Genomic DNA, 20691 nt, shown 5'->3' with positions numbered 1-20691 from the left:
GAAGCTCCTGTCCTAAATGAAATTCAAACGAAGTTCAGGTGGGACTTCAGGTGAATTAATCCAAAAGGGTTTGCCCTGTGTCGTCGGTGGTGCTTTCCCTACCCTCGCATGCCACTTTCCGCCGACATCCAACCAAAACAGATAAGATTGGGGTGAGCTGGTTAACTGGCTGTCGGCTGGGCCAGCCCGATCCAACAAGCTTCTCTCTCTAAACTGATCCTGGTTTCACTTTGGAACGGGTTCATCCCTTCGGTTACTTTGTTTTATGTAACTGGTGTGTGCACCAGGACGAGCCAAGAAGCGAGGACAGGACAGTCCGAGTCCGTCCGCCGGTTTTTTCTTGCTTCATTCCTTGGCTCAATGATCGGTATCGGCAGTTTTAATTAAAATGATTATTGTTTGTTTTTTGACTGTTTTGGCGGAATGGACGAACGATAGAATTAAACGAATAAAACTGTCATTTGGCGGGTGGGGCTCGCGAGGGACGTGGATGTCAGTTTTCAATTATGGATCTTGGATTTGAGTGGTGGTGGTGATGGTGGCGGTTATCAAGATCGTTGTTAACATACTTCGGGTGACAACAGTCAATTTGGCGAAAGGGGCGTTTATTTGAATAACTTGGCGAAAAGTATGACGTTTATTAATTTTGTGTCTTTTATTCTCTTTTCAGGTAATGGCAAGCTAACTGTTAGCGATTAGAGGAGTTGTTGGATCTTGTTCCTGAATCAGAATAGTAGGTGAAGATTTAAAGTACCAGAAGGTATTTTTGTACCTACAGAGGTGATGGAATAATAGACACTAGTAACAGATGAGATTTATACTAGCTTTATCCAGAAGTTACCTTATGCAGAAGAAATCCATCCAAATATATCAGCATGACCACTTTGCCTCTGTAAAGATTAGAAGGCATTGTCGATCACATTATCCGTGATGTATATTTGGCTAACATGCCTTTTCATGTGAACTAACATGGTTAATTGTTTAGAAGATTCACTGTGGCATGTTTACACGAAATTGTTTACGATAATGAGGAAGCATTTGCATTTCAATTGTCAATTGCGACAACACGTACATCTTTACTAGCTGGTTGTGTTGTTGACAAGCATACATGCTCGAGACATGACACGTAAGGGTGTCATTTCATTTTTACTAAAAGCATAAATTAGAACTATGTTGCATATCTTGATATGTACTCAATTTTTTTTTTTCAACAAAACACACATGATTTCTGAATGCAATATACCTTCGCCTTAAGGATCAGTTTAACTTAAGATAAAAGAGAGCCCAGAAGGAAATAAATTCTACCACCACCACGTGTACCGATCGCTTGCTAGAACAAACAAATGGTCATCCTACAATGTCCTACTGCAGTTGATTGATAGCGCATCCCTCGGTTAGATGCACACCTTTACAAAAAAAAAGAAGATGAATCTTCAACACATGCCTTTCCGGGGTAACCGACGACCCAACAATACCTGAATTAATGAACGATCTGCAAAACGTTCCTTTTCTTGGCCAGGGAACCGGTGACGGTCCTGGCTGCAGCTTTCTTCCGCGCCCTTTTCAGACTCTCGGGCGGGCACACAAAAGGTGCACATTTGATTCCCGGATTTTTTTTTTGCAAGCGAACAATTCGCAGGCCCACCCGAAAACGAAGGCATTGGATAAACCAACAAAAGACACGCATGATGAGGACGATCGAGGACGACAAACGAGGATGATGATGATGGTCGATGGATCGATTTTTCTTCCCCGTGGGCTCACTGATTTCTTCGTCCTGATGCAGATGCAGCCAGCGAACTGGCGAAGGCAATGTGCAAATGCAGCTAGTCAGAATTTTTCCTCGAGCATTAGTGGTGCTGTGCATTCGGGTTCGATCGGCGTAAAAGGCGCCATTTAATGGCTGGCAATTTGTCTTGAAATTAATTTACCATCTCGCATTAAAAAAAAATACAAACTATCTACAGACTCAATTTTTAAAACGATTGAAAATATAAAAAAATGTGCTAGCTCAGGGAAAAATTTTGAAAAAAAAAAAAACATTATTGCACAGTAGTTGGCAGGGTTGGATAAAGTCACGAAAATGTCATGAAAAAATGTCATGACATTTTTCAGTTCCTCCTGTGCAAACTTCCGTCCATGAGCACAAACCTGGAATAATGCTGGTTAGTTATGGAAAATAATTAGGTATGTCGTCCGCAAGTATTTCTTAAAAAGGGCGTTGATATTGTCAAATAATCAAATAACATTTTTATGACATTTCCGAACCCTGGTCCGTGGTTGGCCGAACGTTTTCACATTCAAATTTGAACCATTAACAGATACTTTCTAAATATTAGGATTTTACGGAGTAGATTTCAATTTTTAAAATCTTGTCAAACGTCGAATAATAAATAATAAAACGTCGAATAATAAAACATAAATATATTACTATTTCATTATATATTCATTAGTATATTTTACTAACATTACCCAATGCTTATCTTCAACGATGAACAAGTATAGCTTTATGTGTTTTCGTTCCCAAAACTGCAAGAAAACGTTTGGTATGACACTTTCTTGAAACCGTTCGGAGCATTTCCCCCCGAATCCTCCCATTACTTTCATTCCGACGATTGTGATCTTCACTCGCTCTGGCTACGGCAGATGTCTGTACCTACCAATGCAATGCTTTTCGGGAAGGAAAGGTGGTACCTTGCCAGGAGTTGGTATGGTATTTGGTGCGTGCTAAATTGGATGCGAAAAAGGAAATTAGCACTGTTTCTGCACAGCGTTCTGCTGGGTGGTGTTTCCAAAGAGAAAAGTGAAGAATTGCATTGCATTGTAGGTCGGTTGTAGGTTTCATCGTTGTGAATTAGATTCGCTAAATGGGATGTAGGCTGAGGCGATCCGACACTTTGATAGGAAAGGTGTTCAAAAGAAATTTGAGTTATTAGGTACATTTGTGTAAGGGATGGGAGATTTATTGCATGGATATTTATTATGCTTTCGTTTCGGGGTGCAAAATAGGATTGGAGGAAATTCAATTCTTCGAGAAATGTTTGCGTTTCTGCTGTGAAAACTCACGTGGTTTTCTTCAAGGAAGTAGCTAGTAATTTACACAAACAGAAATATCAACGCTACAATGTTGTTTTGCAAAAAAAATCTGTCAAATTGTAAAACTGTTGTTGTCAGAACCGCATAACCGTTGCAACGCGTTGTATGGATAAAATGTTGCTGTTTGATATATTGAAAAGTTTTCTTTTACTAGCATTACAACGGAATTGTTTTTGCCATCGACGTTTGAATCAGGAGACATAGTTTGTGACAATAGACGAAACGATCCCTGAAGATGGTCTCAAGCAGTAAGTCGAAACCTGCGAATAGTATAGCTGTCGTAAATTAAAGTACTGTAAACAGCGTTTCTCAAACTATGGGTCGCGAAGGCTTGCGAGATATTGCAATTAATGTCTTAATTAACGAATGTCAAATGATTGCTAGTCATATTCCAATATAAAAATACTCCCTTGGAGAATCGCCAGAGTTTCTAGGAATTCAGTTTCTCCTTAATTCTGTTCAAACTTTTGTATTATAGGTCTTAGTCTGGAATACATTGAATATTGAATTATCTGCGTTCTAAAACCGGTTCTGGAACCATGAGTTTTCAATCAAAATGTTTAAGATCAGGGTTACATTTTAAAATTAACTTGTGTTCTGGAAAAAAATAAGTTCAAGTTTTTGCTTGCAGTTTGTGTTTTAAGTTAGATTTACACTCTTGTACCTAGATTTACACGTCAAGCTCAACACCCAAAATATCAAAGAAACTTGAGAGGCAAAGGGGTGTAAGTGACAAAAACCCACAGTCAAGTAAATAAGTTTTGAAGTTTTTCACCAATTTTTCATCCCATACAAAATGTATAGAATTTCGAAATCGACCCAACTTTCTCTGTTTTTTGTAAATTTTCCAATCATCGTAGAAATAATCTTAAAAAAGCTCTTCAAAGTTTGGATTCTGAAGAATTTTTTGATATGCTTAGCTCAAAACCGACGAAGTGGTCACTTACACCACTTTGCATCTGGGCCCCTCAATTGAAATACCAAAAATCAGCACAAGGAAAAAAAATGCCAAACTTCGACAAGAAACCTTACTTTCTTTACGACCTTCAGTTAGCTGTACTTCGGTAAAATTCTACTGAATATCAATTTTTAATTTTTTTTTTCGGATATCAGGACAGCTGAAAAGTCATTTCCACAAAAATAGAAATAAAATAACTGTATACCTTTTTGGTTAATATCAACAAATCAACAAAAAATGTGTATACTAGTTAACAGTGTTTCAACAAATAAAATAAGTGTGCATGAAGGATGAGAATAGAGATATCAAGGAGATTCATCTGACCATCAAGCAACACTATAATTCTAGATACTTTGAAATTCTGCAGAAGCATGAAATTGCCGTTATATCTTCATAGACTTTGTAAAAATTGTATTTTTTTTTGTTTATTTCTAAAATGTGTAAGAGAATACATAAGACTTGTTCTGTAGCGTTGCATTGGAGTCAGACTGGTTAAATATATTAGAAATGTGGAAACTGATCTCAAATTCTTTAGACCCCTTAGAGTTTACCGAAGCTGAACACTTGAGCACTTTAATCTTGCTCAGATTTTTCCAAAGAACGAAAAGAGCACTGTAAATATAAAAAAAAAACATATTTTTAAGTTTGTGTGCTACGTAACGAACTCATGAAAGTGATTAAGTCAATGATTAATTGTATTTATTTAAAAAAACCAGGTCGAATTTGCAGATTTTTTTATGAATTTTTTATGCAAATGCTGGTGGGTCGCCAAATCCTATAAAAATTAAAAGTGGGTCGCAAACTCAAAAAGTTTAAAAACCCATGCTGTAAAGCAAACCGTCAGTCAGATCTTCAGATTTTTGCTTTTTTAAGTAACTTCGTTAACCTTAAAGTAAACGGGATGTCAATCTGTTTTGTTATTCTAAAAGAATGCTGTGGCTTGTTGAGATGGCGAGAGATATTAGGAAAATGAAAAACAGAGTATATAGCATTAGCAGAGGTGATGCGCCAGTTCGCAAAGAATCTTCAGTCTTGTTTTAAACAAATTTAGAATCCAAATTTCAGAGAAATTCCCAGTCAGTAACTTGAGCAAGGGTGGCTTCAGCAATTGTTGAGCTATTGCCAATAAATAGCCTCCTGTTTTTTTTTGTTTCTCAAGAAATCCGTGAACTACTTTTTAAGAAATTCGCGAATAATCCATTGAAACTTTCAGTCAGAACTCCATCTAGATACTCTACTCGATTGTGTATTTTCAAGCAAATTTAAAGGTATCTCAGGGAAATATTTTAGCTTTCCAGAAATGCCTTCACAGTTGTCTTTCGAGTTGTCTTTATTGAAAATATTAAGAATTTTGAAACAAACACATCCTATTTTTATGAATTTCATTAGAGCTCTGCATTAGAAAATAAAATAATGTTTTCAGATAAAATGTTTGACAAATTTTGTTAGCATTTGTCTTGAATTTTTTTTTTGGGAAATATTCGCATATACAAAAACGAATATGAGTTCAAATTGTACTCAATTCAATCCTACTCGAGTAATGTTACCAGCTTACATAAGTACATAAATTGTGAAAAAATCGCGTTCTGGTGGGATTCGAATCCACGACTTCGTATTCGCTAGACCGGCGTTTTAACCAACTAAGCCACAGTACAGGTAACAATTCTGCGGAATAGAAAGCCGAACTGACTCCGAGCCCACACCATGAACACTCCTATTTTCACAATTCTTCCAAATTTCAAGTTTTTCGTAGTACGTCTCGACGTACCACTATGGGCCAGAAATCAAAATTTCGCGACAAAAGCCAAAAAAGTATTTTTTCTAAGATCAATCAATTTTCATATTTGTATGATTGTTTGGGCTATGTTTGATTATATACCGACTGATTTTTTCGATTTTTAACAAAATTGTATCGTTTTTTGTATGGAGAATCTTCTTATAAGCGAAAAATCTCGATTTTAACCAATATTTAGGAAAATGTGATTTGTAGTGAAAAATGTCCCCAACAAGTATAACGCATACATTTCCTAAAAGTAAATTTAGTATATTTTGCATATTTGGTGCACAAATTGCGATGCTTTTAAGTTTAAAAATAAATTTTACAATATTTATTCAAATTTTGCGATTCATTTGCCAATGTGTTCAAAAAGTAGGAGTATTCGACCGTATTCGATATGCAACCGGTCTAGGATGCTAGTTTAGACTCTTCTTTTTCGAATGCTTCCGGACTTTTTTGCGGGAATTTGCGGGAAACCAAGTTAGAGTGATTTAAGTGCTATCTTTAATTTTACAATATTTAGCGCTATGCTTCAATAATCATGTACTCTTGCCATTACGACGCAATGACTTTATGGCTTGCGAAACAATATACATAGCAACAAACAACTACCATTCTGGAAGATTTTGTTTCAGAAATAAATGTGATTATAAGCTTTTAAATCAAGACCACACGCTTACTCAATGTGCAAAGTTGCGGTATATCAATCCGTGAGATCTATTAGAATTTTAAATTAACTCAACATACATATGTACAGATGGATACATTTTTCATGAAATAAGGAACAAATCCACAGCTCAAGTGAGATTTGAACTCGCGACCCTTATATGCCGCATAAGTGCTTTACCGACTTAGCTACCGAGCCAATCGATGACACGGCATTTTAAATATTACAAAGAAAATCAAATAGGGGAAATTGTGTATTTTCAGAAGTTTTGTTCTCTTCGTCATGGGGGGTTTCTTGAAAGCTGCTGAACTCAGAGTTGGCCTCAAATCCTTCCCAACCAAGCATAGTTGTACGACAAAGTTTCAGAAAATTTGGCCGACAAAAAACCCCCATGACGAAGAGAACAAACCTGCCGATAATACCCATCGTCACCCTATGTCTATTTATCGCAAATATATTCATCCCACTTGTACATATGTACGAAGAGCGAGCGTAATTTATTCATTGTTCAAATACCGGCTCCGAGTTATTTGGCCGACTGTCATTTGGCCGAACGCCGTTTGACTGAATGCCGTTTGGCTGAAGAAGAAACGATTGTGCCACTGTTCTCGACGTCAGTATAACTCAAAATAATCGCCTATGATTAAAAGGAAGAAAAAAACTCTGATAAAATATTGACAGTTTCAACGCCAACTAATCCCTGAATTGTAAAACTAGAAAGAATAGTCAATGTTTGGAGGAAGGAAGAAGCAAAAATGAATGATGATCAAATTGGCAGCTATATAGAATGTGAAAAGGGTTCTCTGAATTATTTTGAACATAATTCGGCCAAGTGGCATTCGGCCAAATGCCGGACATCTGAAACACCTAAGCAGCGGATTTTTTCACCAAAAATTTATCCATATATACATAAATTGAGCTTATTAAAAATCATAATTCACCACACGAATTGATATACCGAAACTTTGCACTTTAAGTAAGTATGTGGTATTGATTTAACCCTTATGTGGCCGACAGGGTACCCGGGTACCCAGCACCCATTAAGAATACACGGTGTAGAAAAAAGCAAGAAGTTTGTCGGACACATAATGGATAAACGCCTACAATCACAGTCTTACCTGAAACGAAACCTTCCAGAATAATAGTATTTTGTTGCTATGTGTATTGTTTTGCAAGCCATAAAGAACCGTAAAATTTGAATAAATATTGTAAACTTTTAATTTAAACTTAAAGACATCGCAATTTGAGCATCAAATATGCGAAATATACTAAATTTACTGTTAGGAAATGTAGGTGTTATATTTGTTGGGCACATTTTTCAACAAAAATCACATTTTTCTTAATATTGGTTAAAACCGAGAATTTTCGCTTATAAGAAGTTTCTCCATACAAAAAACAATACAAATTTGTTACAAATCAAACAAAATCAGTCGGTATACATTCTAACATAGCCCAGACAATCATACATATATGAAAATTGATTGATCTAAAAAAAACACTTTTTTGAATTTTGTCGCGAAATTTTGATTTCTGGCCCATAGTGCGTACCAGCAAATTGGTACAAGCCTGTAAAGGGAACATAGATATGTTAATCTTTATTTTTCAAAGATATATTTATATTTCTTGCAATGCAACACTGCATTGTACTAATCCAGTATTTTCTATTGAACACTTCCAGCCCGTTTTAGAGCTCTTTTCAGACAAATTCAGGAAGGAATTTCAAAGGAGTTTCAGGAAAGTTTACAGAAGTTTTAGCGGATGTTAAGCCCTTTCGGGAGCATTTCAGGGTTCTCATGAAGAATTCAGGGTTTTTGAAGGGGTATTAGGATACACTGAAGTTTTTTTTACGCGTTTTTTTTCGCGGTTTTTTTACGCGGTCCGTCCTAAAAAAACAGCGTTATTTCAAAAAACCGTCGTAAAAAAATCCGCGTATTTTCAAAAACACGCGTAAAATACTCAGGACCACATCCACCATGACTTGACTGTTTTTATGACGTTTTTTTGAAATAACGCGGTTTTCTTTTACGATGGTTTTTGAAATAACGCGGTTTTTTACGACGTTTTTTAAAATAACGCGGTTTTTTTTACGCGGGACCATTACCGTCGTGAAAAAAAAAACTTCAGTGTATAAGGGTCGTTCTAGGACCTTTTTGAGGCTATTTAAAGGGTTTTGGTGCGTTCCAGGGGGTTTCAGGCGTTTCAAGAGATTCGAGAGGCGTTTCAGAAGCATCGCATGGGGTTTCAAGTAGGTTTTAGGAGTTGTAAGGGAGATTTCAGGGCGTTTAAATGGGTTAAATGACTTTTCAGACAGTTTTAAGAGGTTTCCGGTGCATTTCAAGAGATTAAGGAAGCATTTCAGGGGGTTTCTGGGTTGTTCTAGGGAGTTCTAGGATGATTATCATTTAAGGCAAGGCTGCTCAACCTTTATCGCTGGTTTCATACATTTTTGGTCAGTATGATTGTAAAAATGGTCAGATATTAGATCTTTTAGCATCAAATGGAAACCTGGTGTAAGAAGACTAATGGATGCATGTATTGAAACTCATATTTAACTTATCCACTTAGCTACCGTGGCAATTTAGTCAAAAAAACCCATCCGGCCCGCGGGTCAGTCTTTTTTTTTGGGTTCAACTGCATTGGTAGCTAAAAATTGTCAACAAATTCTAACTTTTCAACTTGGATGAGTTAGATGAAACAATAAGCTTTCATTTGATCGCAAAATATTCCATGTTAAACTTGTTTTGCGAACGTACCGATTGAAAATGTCTGAAACATGCGAAAAAGTTTCGCCAGCCCTGATTTAACCCTCCTAGGATGTGAGGTTTATCGCACCACGATGGTCTAGTGCACGTTCAGCGTGTGTCCGTCTGGGTCATATTGATCCTAACATCTTACTAGGGTTAACCGTTTTGAGCCGGATAATTTCATCACTGCTGCCGCAACCTCGCTGGCCTCGAATACGTTTGTTATGCTCGCTTTATTGACCCCTCCGGCTGCAAAGGGTTTAAGGAGTTTTTGAAGCGTTTCAGAGGGTCTCTATGCGTTCAAAAGGTTTGAGAGGCGTTTTAGAAGCGTCACAATGGGTTCCAAGAGGTTTTAGGAGGTATCAAGTCTCCATCCAGGGCGTTTGAACGGGTTTCAGTGACTTTTCAGAAAGTTTTAGAACATTGTAGGTGCATTAGAAGAGGTTTATTGAGCGTGTTAGAGGATTGAGGAGCGCGTTAGGGCCCGGGAGTTCAAAGAGGTTTCAGGCCTTTTAAAGTGTTAAAGGGCGTTTCAAGAGGTTTAGAGGTCTTTAATGAATTTCTAAGGGGTTCCAGGGAAGATCAAGGCCTATTTCGTCTGCTGAAAAAGTTTGTGAGTCGCAGACGAAATAGGCCTATCTGTCCGAAGATAATCACTGTAGTGGAATTAAAATAAATTGCTCATTCTTTCTAGTTTTTCTTTAAAAGTTAAAAATGTTACTTTGAAGTTTTATTTTTATTTAACTAATGTTTCAAGTGAAAAAGTTTTGCTAGAAGTTCCAAAGCGATAGTGAAATGTGAAAATTTTAGGAGGCTTCAGTGAGATTCCAGGGCGTTCCAAGGGGTTTTAGTAGCATTTCTGAAAGTTTTAAGAGGTTTAGGGAACATATCAGGGGGTTTCAAAAAGATTTCAGGCAGTTTTAACGTATTTGAGGGCGTTTCCAACAATTTAAAGGGATTTTCAGAAAAGTTTCAGGGAATTTTAAGGCCATTCGAGAGCATTTCAGGGTTTGAAGAACGTTTATTGGCGTCAGGGTCGTTCTAGGGCCCGTACCTGATCTTTTAAGGGTTTTTAGCGCTTCAGGGGGTTTCGAGCGGTTTTCAAGATGTTCCCAAGCAGCACCCACAACATCATCCAAAATGTGTCTTTCTATGCTTTGGCCCAAATGAGTTACTCTAAAATCACACGCAACTTCCATCTTGTCGATTGAGTTGCATTTGAACTCCGAATTTCGTAAAGTTACGGCTTTTTTCATAAGAACCACAAATTACCTCGTATTTCACATCGATTAATGTAGGCGGAGCTTACATATTCCTCGCAAGTGACAATACAGTCAGCTTGCATAAAATGTGCTATGTAACTCACATGAAACATCTTACTTTAGTTTGTTTGTTCAGATTAGGTTCCAAATGTTTTGCGCAAAACTTGCGCGTATTTTCATTTTGACAGTTCTCTAACTTGTGACAAACAAAGTTCAATGAAGTAACACGTAACTTCAGTAGCTTTTATGGTGTGTTGAGCAGCAATTCTCATACAGAGCTGCTGGTGTAGTATGTAAGGCGAGTGGTCAATACTCCTGGTGTCCATGGTTTGAGTCTGAACATGTTTTTTTCCTTTTTAATCATTCCCCTAGCAAGTTGCATAACGATTTAAAATCTGCGCTTTTTGCGTTTCAAAGAAGAAGCAATTGTGTTCTGTGGTCCTTAATACGTACAGTAAATACATTGCATTGATGATACTGTTACTGGCTTTGTAACGTGGTTACAATATTGCAATTAATTGCTCGTTTTAATAATCTCGATTGATCATCTTTTCGCCATGAAAAGTCGGATCTAAATCGTACCCTAAACGAAGCAGACATATTCATGCCATATTTTATACGACGATAGCGCCGCTCGGTGGTCGATATTGAAACCACCCATCTCCTATCTCAAAGCAGCTATGAACTCACTCAATTTCTTAGATTCATTTCTTCAGACTGATGAGTTATTTTAACGGATTTTGGATTGTGTATAATAATCTATTATCCAAAGGACAAAAAAATCTTATCAAGAGTCTTTCCGAGTGAAACGGTGATACAAAGCGGACGTGGTCCAAAATTGTTCAGTGGAATTTTTAGAAAAAAGTTGAAGTGACTGTTAGCCGTTTGAAAATGTTTTAAATCGGAGTCTTGGAAAATTGTGGAAGCTAATATGGGGGCATCCATTAAGTACGTCACGCTCATAGGGGGGAGGGGGGGGGTGGTTGTGGAAAGTGTGACAAGCAATGTATTAGGGGTTTTATTCAACTTTTGGGAACGAATGGGTCATATGTGCGCAGCCGAGAAAATCGACCATCACAAACGTGTTCTGACCCAGCGAGGTTGCATGTTGGACATTTCAAGGGGTTTAAGTGACTTTCAGGAAGCTTTAGGAGTTTTCTGGTGCATTTCAGGATGTTCAGGAATGTTTTAAGGGGTTTCAAAGAGGTTTCTGACTGTTTTACAAGATTTGAGAGCGTTTAAAGAGGTCTAGCGGTATTTTAAGGGGTTTCAGAGAGGCATCAAAAACGTTGTAAGAAGCTACAGAGGATTTTAAGGCATTCTACGAAGTTTTAAGGTTCTCAAGAGGATTTTAGGGCGTTTGAAGGGATTTGAGGGGCGTTTTATGTGGTTTCAGTCGGTGTCAGAAGTGTTTCATAGAATTATCAGAAAATTTAAGCGTTTTTTAATGAGTTATTGAGCATTTCAGGGCGTTTCAGTGGATTGAATCGTTTCAGGTTACCTTAGGGGGATTTCAGCAGTGTCTACCATCCAGCGTTTCTCAAACTATGGGTCGCGACCCACTGGTGGGTCGCGGGTATATTTTTGGTGGGTCGCGAAGGCTTGACCGATATTGTAATAAATCTAAATTAACTTATGTCAGCTTGCCATTTATTAATTCACAAACACTCCCTTGGAGAACGACAGAGTAATTTCTAGAAATAACGTTTCTCGTTTCTCCTTAATTATATTAAAAACTTTGTATTAAAAGCCTTATTCTGGAATATATTGAATATTGAAACTCTTGTCTGTGTTCTGAAATCGATTCAGAAACTATGGGTTTTCAATCAAGATCATGGTAAAATTTTAGCTTTCACTTGTGTTCTGCAAAAATGAGTTTAAGTTGTTACTTGTAGTTTGCATTTTCAGTTTGATTTACACACCAAGTTCAGCAGAATTGCCAAAAAATCAGCAATAAATCACCAAACTTTGTCAAGAAACCTTACCTTTACCAAGCTTAAGTTATGCTAAACTTTGGTAAAATTCTGCTAAATATCGATGAGCTGAACTTTAATGGAAATCAAAACAGCCGAAAAATGATTTTAATAAAAATAGAAATAAAATAAGTGTGTATGGAGGATGTAACAAAAATTGTCAAGAGGATTCATATGACCAACCAGCAGTACATATTATAATTCTAAAACTACTTGATGTTCACCCACTCGCTGTAAATATGTATAGCATTTTCAAACCGATCTTTCATTTTGAAGTTCTCCAGAGGCACAACATCACCACTATATCTATCTATCTATATATATATATATAAATGAATTTCTGTCTGTCTGTCTGTCTGACCGTTATGCATTCGAAAACTACTGAACCGATCGGTGTGAAATTTTGTATGTGGGTACTGTTGGGGCCGGGGAAGGTTCTTAGCTTGGTGTGAGACATCTACGGTCTCGGGAACGGGGGGCTCCCATACAGACGACTTTACGGGGGACGTCCCTTTGGAGCTGCATGTCAAAACCACAGTAGGCAGGCAGAACAACGTTTGGCGGGACAGCTAGTGTTATATAAGAATGTGTATAAATTGTATTTTTTTAAGTTTTATTTCTTGAGAGAACACCCAAAACCTGTTCTGTAGTGCTGCTTTCAGTCAGACTGGTTAAATATATGAAAAACTTATCTCAATTTTTTTAGACTAAAGTTTACTAAATCTGAACACTTGGGCACCTTAACCTTGCTTAGACTTTTCAAAAAACAAAAAATAATATATTTTTTAGTTTGAAAACTACGTAATCTAAAGCCTGCGCACTTTAGAATCGGTACGCTTTCTACCGGCTGCAGATCAAAAACGGTTTAACCTAGAAAAATATGTTGTAAGAAGCAAATGAAGCTTATTTATTGTATTTTGTAGGAAAAATATGAAAAAATCAGTTTTTATTTCTTCAAGATAAAACTTTGACCTGATTGTGAAATTTATGCCATTTTATTCTGCACAAACCAATGATCGTCAATGTTTTCAAATTTCACAGTTTGTTCAAGAAGAAACAAAATTATACTCATCAAACATATGCTCAAAACAAGTTACGACATTAAACTCTTAACAAATATGATTCACAAGACCATAATAAACTTATAGCATTATTGTCCATTCACGCTATATTCAAAACATAATTTTACTCAAACTAATTTTTTATGAAAAAATATATTCTGAGATCGTTTTTTTGGATCTACAATTCCCCAATTCAAGTGGCCCAACTTAATTCATATCGAAACCTGGATTATTTTTGGAATTATTAGCAGTTTTCCCTCACAGTAGTCGGAAATTAACAGTCACAAGACTAACTCCTCATAATTAGCCTAAAATAAGATAGTTTTCATGGATAAAACACTGAAAACCATATAGATTATGGAACTATAGATGTGATTCTATGATCACAAATAAAAAACTTCTGAGTAGATTCAGTTTTATTTAAAAAATCGTTAGATATTTCACGCCATCAAAACACATCCAATGAATTTCGTCAGCAATAGTCCATACAGCTTCCGAGCCACGATTATTTATATTGTTCTGCATCAAATCATTGGTTTCTTGTATACCAATACTATTCGTATAGTATCCTTCCCGTATGCGTATTTGCTGAACTAAAGCTTATGCGAAAACAACTTTTTTGATCTTAAATATCTATGCAAGTCTTTGATTTTCCATAAAACCCTTCAAAGGCTTACCATAGCTATATTGGAAATTTTAAAACACTCATGGAATATTTTACCTCCTTTAATCAACAATCATAATACCAAGAACTATTCTATACTGCGTAATTGGTGGGTTTGATAATTATATATTCCTACACAAATCTTGAATCTGACAATGATTGGTTTTTGCTCAATGTGTGCAGAAAAAACTGGCACTATTTACGAATTCCGATCAATAGTTCATCTAAAAATATAAAAACAGCAAATTTTATATTTTTTTCTACAAACTACAATAGATAAGCTTCAATTGCTTCTAACAACACTTTTTTCCTAGTGACACCGTTTTTGAGCGGCAGCCGGTTGAAAGTGTACCGATTCTAAAGTGCGCAGGCTTTAAGTATATGAAAGTGATAAAATGAACTTGTCAAAAAAGTCAGTCCAAATTTGCATAAAATACGTGTTTTATGAGAAATACGTGCTGGTGGGTCGCAAAATTCTATCAAAATCAAAAGTGGGTCGCAAGCTGAATAAGTTTGAGAACCCCTTCTAAACCATTTATATTAGAGGAAGTTTTCGTTAGTTTTATGAGAAGTCCTGGAGCATTTGAGAGAATTTCAGGATGTTTCAAGATATTTCGTAGGCATTCCCTTAATTTCGGGAGCATTTAAGTGGGTTTCAGGACGTTTCAAGTGGTTGAAAAGCCACTCCATGATAGTTGTATGGTAGTTGAAGTGCGTCCTGGCTCTGAAGACCCTTTAATCCCTGGAACCGCCTTGAAGTCTTTTAATCTTTTGAAATCCTCTTAAGCCCTCTGGAACGTCACTTCAACACATAAAATGACCCCAAAACGCCTTTAAAAACTTCTTGATACCTTTTGAAACGTCCTTAAAAATTCTTGAGACTACCTAAAATATTGATGAGACCACATAAAACGTCCTTTACACTCCATGAAGTTCCCTAACACCCTCTGATATCCCCAGATATATCTAGAGCTATAGCTCTAGAATGCCCATAAAAACCTCTTGAAACACTCTAAATGATTTTGAAAACCGCCGAGACTTTCCGGTCTCCGGGTAACGGTCGAATTTTGGACCCCTAGAGGACATTAGTTTGAGTTTAAGTCAAAATCAAACAGATTCAGATGATATTACCCATAATGATGATGTTAGTATGATCGTAAAAGCCTCCGCTGTCCGTTAAAAATATACACAAGGTCATTTCTGGCTGAATATTTGATGAAAATGACTGATTTTTCAAGCATCAGTTAACACTGTTTTGGACACCCCAATACATTTTGGACCCTCTGAAATATATATTTTGGACACCCGGTGTTTAAACCCGTTTGAAACTATTTTCGAAGAATCTGCCACCTGAATAAGTTGGATCACATCCTAATTACTTGATTGACGAAGGCTGATTACACGAACTTTGCGAATTTAATGCGCTAGAATGATAAACGTTTTTGTTTACATCTGCAAGTTTCCTCAGCACCGCAATCTCTTTTTGTAAACATGTTGCGACACTCGCATGGATGACCAGATTGATTAAATTTAATTTCAAGACAAATAATGATATTTCCAGTGAGGAAATGATTGCCACCCGTGTAGAGCAATGTAATTTAGCGAATGATTCTAAAATTTTGCGTAATCTCTTCATTAAGTCTGTGTAAGTTGTGATAATTCGACCCAGGGGGTCCAAAATATATGGGGGTCCAAATTATATTGGTTACCCTATAGAAGCCACCGCCCAAGTGGCGCGATACCTTATCAAATGTCAGTTATTTTCCACTTGTATATTGCGGAACCCAATACTGACTTAGAAAGTTAGGATTATTTTGTCGGCCAGCCACAGTCTGAAGCTTTAACTTATTATTATTCTTCTTCTTGCTGTAGTGCCCCACTGGGACATATCATGCTTCTCAGCTTAGTGTTCTAGCACTTGCATCCACAATTATTAACTGAGAGCTTCCTCTGTGTATATCATATGAGTTGAACGAACATATTATATGCCCATAAAGACTTGAAAATATGCTTTACGAAAAGTTACTGGACCAACCGGAAGTCGATCCCATCATCCTCAGCATGGACATGTTGAATACCCTTTTTTTTTTTTTCCTTCTAAACCATAGGGGGATAATCTGCACAACAGACACCCTAACAGAAGGTTAGGGTAGTGTAGGTCTGACAGGCCGTCTTCTACAACAAAAGTAAAATCCAGGACTACTCTCTCCTCGTACCCACTAAACCATTCCTATGGTCGCCAAACCCTACGTCTCTCCGGAACCACCAAGAAGGTATTGCTTCAGAGAGGGGCTAGTGCACATCGCACCCACAAGGTTAGCTGCGTAGCCTGCAGCAACGAACATCGATGGCTCGCTTTGGAGAGTCCATCACGCTAGCATGCTGGCGCTTAGCCAGTTTCCCGAGTGGTCCTCGCCACTCCCTTTGTCCTCGGAAGGCGGGCAGGGTCAACCCCGCCCGCGCCCTACTGCTGAGCGGACATCAAGAACTGATGCCCACGTGCAACCCGATCTGACCTGCCCGCAAAGGAAGGGTATCACTACCCTTCAGGCCCTATCAGATGCACCCGTAGGTTGCAGACAGCAGGATCTCACCTACCCCGACCCTTGCCGGGGACCCCTTTCCAACCGCGGGCTCGGATCCAACCCAGTAGACCGACGCCACGACAGCACCGCTACCGGGACTTCCTCTCCGCGGCCACTTAATCGTTGTAAGGGTCGATCTCGACCGCAGGGCACCGGTATGACCTACGAAGCCGACTCCGAAACCCTGGACCACCTCTTGTACTGCATCTGGACTAGCCATTCTCCGAGTCCACGCGCCACCTCCTCTGTAGCTCCCAGACGATGTGGGTAATAGCCGTTGAAACGGCGTTCCAGCTAAACTCATCCCTACACATCCTCTGGACCAAGTTGTCCGGAGTTGTGTCCTCCCCGCATGTGGCAAGCATGCGGTCACGCATTGTGCGAAAACGCGGGCACACGAACAAAACGTGTTCCTCCGTTTCCTCTAAACTAGCACACTACTGGTATTCGGGAGAATCCGCATGCCCGAAACGGTGTAGATACTGTCGGAAGCAACCATGACCTGTAAGGACCTGTGTCAGGTGGAATGTAACTTCCCCATGGCGCCTATTAATCCAACTATCTACCCTCGGTATCAACCTATAGGTCCACCTTCCTTTGGTGGAACTGTCCCACGCGCGCTGCCATTTGACCATAGAGGCCATCCTGACAGTCCTGCGTATGCCTCTTGTGCCGCGCATTTCGAAGCACTCCATGTCCTCACTGATAAGAATGCTGATAGGCACCATACCAGTAATGACGCAGAGAGCGTCGTGTGACACGGTACGGTACGCGCTCGCAACCCTCAGGCACATAAGCCTGTAAGTACTTTCCAGCTTCCGTCGGTAGCATTTAGTACTTAGCGCGGTGCCCCACGCCGGGCCGCCATACCTAAGTATGGACGTAGCAACACTAGCCAGAAGCTTGCGCTTACTGGCGTACACCGCAGAGCTATTGGACATCATCCGGGACAGTGCCGCAATAGCTGTGGAGGCTCTTTTACAGGCATAATCGACGTGGCTACCGAAGGTAAGCTTATCGTCGATCATCACGCCCAAGTGTTTGACGGAGCGCTTTGACAGGATAGTACAGTCCCCTACACTGATCTCCGTCTGCTGCTCCGACTTCAGGTTGTTAACAACCGTCACCTCTGTCTTGTGGTGAGCCAGCTCCAGTTTCCTGGACCGCATCCACGCCTCCACAACCTTGATCGAGTGGTTGGTAGTCAACTTTACCTCCTCGATCGTTTCACCGTAGACTTCGAGCGTAATGTCGTCGGCAAATCCGACAATCACCACTCCCACTGGATACTCTAACCTCAACACCTCGTCGTACATGACATTCCATAACACCGGACCCAGGATGGAACCTTGCGGGACTCCTGAGGTTATGTGAAAGCACTTCCGACCCACCTCCGTGTCGTAGACTAGTACACGATTCTGAAAGTAACTTCCGAGAATCTTGTACAGGTACTCCGGTATCCCTAGACGCAAGAGCGCATCGGCAATAGCAGACCAGCTGGCGCTATTAAACGCATTCCTTACATCCAGAGTAACTACCGCGCAAAAGCGAATTCCCCTCCTCTTAGGCTCGAGTGCTTTCTCGGCGGTTTTTGTAACCGACAAGATAGCGTCTACGGTGGACCTCCCCTTCCGGAAGCCGTACTGGTTACTCGAAAGACCATTTTCGCCCTCGGTGAACCGCAACATTCTATTGAGGATGATCTTTTCGAGCACCTTCCCCGCCGTGTCAATCAAGCATATTGGTCTATATGCCGACGGGTCTCCGGGTGGTTTCCCCGCCTTTGGCAATAGTACCAGGCTCTGCCTCTTCCAAGCTTCTGGGAAAACTCCCTCGTCCAGGCATTTCTGCATAGCAGACCTGAACATCTCGGGAGCTTCTGCAATAGCTACTTTTAAGGCCAGGTTCGGAACTCCGTCCGGACCTGGGGCCTTACCTACGCTAAGGGACTTAGCTATCCCCGCAAGTTCCACATCGGTGACCCTCTCCTCATCGCCAGCCCCAGTCCCCGGCTGTCCTACGAAAGGAGGCCAAGGACTAGGATCATGACGCGGAAAAAGTCCTCCAATGATCCCCTCCAACATCTCTGGAGATTGCTCTGTAGGAGCCATCACACCTCTCGTCTTGGCCATAACGATCCTGTAGGCGTCACCCCACGGGTTCGTATTGGCACTCTGACAGAGACCCTCAAAGCAGGCCTTTTTGCTTGCTCTTATCTCGGTCTTAAGCGCGGATTTTGCAGCGGCGAACACCACCCGCCGTTCGTTTCGCTCTTCCTCTGATCGTGCTCGCTGCATCTGCCGCCTAGCCCGTAGGCAGGCGCGGCGCAGGTCCGCAATCGCGTCGGTCCACCAGTAAGCCGGTGGCCTCCCATTTCTAGGGTGGACTCGCCTAGGCATGGTCGCATCACACGCACGTGAGAGCACCGCTACCAGCTCGTCGCCGTCTAAACCGATTAAGTTTCGCTCACGGCGGAGCGCCTCCCTAAATACCCCTTCGTCGAAGTATGATGTCTTCCACCTGCGAGGGCTTGGCCTTGGCCTAGCCGCCTCTTCTTCTATCCGCTGTCTGCTGTTATTGTAGTCGATACTGTAGCGAACCGCCAGGTGGTCGCTGTGAGTGTAGCCATCATCTACTCTCCAGTTCGAACTACTTGTTAGGCCAGGACTACAAAAGGTCACGTCAATAATTGACTCCGCTCCGTTTCGACTAAAGGTACTCTTGGTACCGACATTAGCCAAGTCGACATCTAAGATGGCCAGTGTTTCTAGCAGGATCTGACCCCGCTGGTTCGTGAAACGGCTTCCCCATTCCACGGCCCAGGCATTAAAGTCGCCCGCTATTACCACCGGCCTTCGCCCTGTTAGCACGGTCGTTAGGCGGTCCAGCATTTGCGTGAACTGCTCGATCGGCCACCGCGGAGGCGCATAACAGCTACAGAAGAAGACCCCGTTTACTTTGGCGACCACGAAGCCCTCATAGGTAGTAGACACCAACTCCTGAACGGGGTATTTACCCGTCGTCCATATCGCCGCCATTTTTCTGGTCCCATCCGCGACCCAGTTGCCGTTGCCGGCGGGTACTCGGTATGGGTCCGATATGATGGCGATATCCGTCTCCCACTCAGAAACTGCCTGACAAAGCAGTTGCTGAGCCGCATCACAGTGGTTCAGGTTCAGCTGCGTCACCTGCACTGTGATTTGTTGTTCCCTGCGGCTTTCTTGAAGGCCGGGCACCTTGGACCACCCATCGGATGTCTGTTGTTCGAGGATTTCCCGGTACAGATCATGCAGATGGGCGGACTCGTGCAGCTTTGGGCCTTATGACCTTCAGCGCCGCATCGCCTGCACAGTTTGCGCCTGTCGGGGCCTTTGCAGTCCCACGACTTGTGTCCTGGTTCCAGACACCTGAAGCAAACCTCTGGTGGCTCGTGGAATGTCAGGTGACATACACACCAACCCACCTTTATGCTCCCTACTTTAACGGACTTTTTGACGTCCGCCACAGGTAGCTGAACCAAAGCTATCTGTGTCCCTGCTGGCCCTTTCCGTAGCTTAACGGCTGCGGCGGCCACCTGCACATCGCACTGTTGCCGCAGTGCCGTGACGAGCTCTTCCACTTCGGTGATCTCATCGATGTCCTTGACCTTCAGAGTCGCCTCATGTGTCAGAGCCCTCACCTGCACACCCTCACCAAGGACCTCTTCTGCCAGCCTCTTATAGGCGGCGCCCTTGTGCTCCTTCTGGCGCTTCAGCTCCAGGATCATCTCGCCCGTACGAGTACGTCTAATACTGCGTACGTCGGCTCCAAGACCCTCAAGCTTGGCGTCGCTTCGCATCATCTTCAAGACGTCCGAGTACTTGGACTGTTCCGTCTTGATGACGATAGCGTCGCCTTTCTCGCG

General features: G+C 40.7%; 1 long non-coding RNA gene across 1 annotated transcript in view; it reads left to right on the top strand.

The window, feature by feature from the left end:
* The window catches only part of LOC115270957 (uncharacterized), a 120119-nt gene extending 108684 nt beyond the window's left edge, over window positions 1–11435 (top strand). Inside the window, exon 3 of the long non-coding RNA XR_003899667.2 lies at window positions 671–11435. This is a non-coding gene — a long non-coding RNA (uncharacterized LOC115270957). The remainder of the gene's footprint in view (window positions 1–670) is intronic.
* The last annotated feature ends 9256 nt before the right edge of the window (window positions 11436–20691 follow it).

Source organism: Aedes albopictus, chromosome 2, assembly GCF_035046485.1.
Source record: "Aedes albopictus strain Foshan chromosome 2, AalbF5, whole genome shotgun sequence".
NCBI lineage: Eukaryota > Metazoa > Arthropoda > Insecta > Diptera > Culicidae > Aedes > Aedes albopictus.
Note: the sequence above shows the minus strand (reverse complement) of the source record. Positions and strands in the feature narration are given on the sequence as shown.